Genomic DNA, 1,962 nt, shown 5'->3' with positions numbered 1-1,962 from the left:
TCGAGGTGCTGGCCGGATGCTAGAGTGGGAAGTTTTCGGGGAGCGGCTCCTCGAAAGGTATGGGTTCGATGACTCGCTTCGATTGTCGAAGCGGGATTTCATGGCATGGGTTGAAAGCCCTGGAAAGGGGAGGAGCGCACAGGCGCTCCTCCAGGAAATTGAAACGCGGTTCGCGCGGTTGTCGGCACTGGACTAGACCGTGCTTGATACAAGCCGGGTACTGTTGTTCGTCAAAGCGGTCGACACGTTGGACAGAGAGAAGGTAGGTCTCATGTTGGAGACCGGTGAGGGGCTCACGACTGACTGGGTTGTGGTTAAAGGAGTCTGCAACCATTTCGACAAACGATGGGAATGGAATGATGAAGGGTTGTCGGCAACGAGACCCGTCCCAGCAAGGCAGTTTGAGGAGCCTTCACTGGCGCGAAAGGAAGAGACCCGAAATTGGCTTGAGACGGGGTTGGCCTCAAGCGGCGTGGTCAAAGGTCCCTCCGGAGGAGCGGCGCTAGAAGAATTGACACAAATGGTGCGCGACCTCCACATCGCGCAGGCACGACGGGACAGCGGCGACCAGTCTCGCGATCGAAGGCCGCCGACAGGGCAGCGATGCATATGGTGCGACGCATTCGGCCATGCCTGCAGAGACTGCGCGGAGTTCGCAGATGCGCTCAGAACTAACACAGTGTACCTCTGGGGTGGCCGGGTGCACTCTAGCGAGACTCGGAGAGCCCTGGAAGTGAATACTGGGCGTGGTGGAATGAAGAGGCTGATGGAAGAGGCCACCGCGCGACACATTGAGGCCGTGAATTATGCGCCATCGGCAGGAATCCAGGTCGGGGGCAACGAGGGACATCGCTGTATCCGAGGAATATGCATGTCCGGGTTTTTGGATCCAACATTCCTCTCCGGTCATTAGCAACATGCATGTACGCGAGACACCCGAACACCTTCAGATGTCGGTAGGACACTTCCTTACCGGTCCACACCTTCTGCAGCGTGTCTCCATCCAAGGGCACTGAGGGTGATCTGTTTATCACATACGTCGTTGTCAACGGCGCCCCAGCCCAAAACGCCTTGGGTAGCTTAGCATGTGCTAGCATAATCCGGACCCTCTCCATTATGGTCCAGTTCATCCTCTTGGCCAACCCATTTAGTTCCAGCGTCTTCGGCATGGTATATTCGAGCCGGATTCCCTTCGAGCGACAGTTCTCCTCGAACTGCCCCCAATATTCACCTCCGTTATCTGCTCAAACCGCTTTCAGCTTCCGGCTGGTTTCTCTTTCCACTCTCGCATGGAGCTCTTTGAAGACGGATAACACCTGATCCTTCGTCTTCAACGGTGTGGTCCACAGCTTCCGGCTGTGGCCATCTATGAACGTCATGAAGTACTGCGATCCGGCATGTGACTTCGTGCCCACTTGACACACATCAGTTTGCACCAACTCGAGTGGTGCATTACGTCTCATCGGTGGCCTCGATCGGAAGGAGGTCCGGTTTTGTTTACTGGCCAGACAATCAGTGCACTTCTCCAAGTGCACGTTCTTCACTGGAATGAGGTTGTCATCTGCAAGCCTCTTCATCCCCTTCTCGCTCATGTGACACAACCTCTTGTGCCACAACTCACCGGCATTGTCAGAAGCCACGTTCACTTCTTCCGAGCATAACTGGGCATTCATCAGGTGTTACCGGCCGGCAAGGAGTCCAAAATACGGAGTGAAGGAATTAATTAAATATAGTTGTAGTTGTAAATGAGCATAGTGTGGACGGACGGACTGGAAACGGTATGCCGTTCCAGATCCGGACGGATCCCGAATAGGTGCGAGAGGCACCGTTTTGTACTACGGGCCGGAAACCTATTTAAAGGCCCGGACCCCATTGTAATCACAGCGGATAATTAATAGAGCTTATAATGTTTATACTTCTGTGTTGATTTCCGTTCTGTAATTACTGTTATATCTTACGCGT

The sequence above is a fragment of the Azolla caroliniana genome, unplaced genomic scaffold (genome assembly GCF_043228905.1).
Source record: "Azolla caroliniana isolate FFs.n. ecotype wild unplaced genomic scaffold, voAzoCaro1.0.p SCAF_17, whole genome shotgun sequence".
Taxonomy (NCBI): Eukaryota; Viridiplantae; Streptophyta; class Polypodiopsida; order Salviniales; family Salviniaceae; genus Azolla; species Azolla caroliniana.
This window is presented reverse-complemented; position numbering follows the sequence as displayed.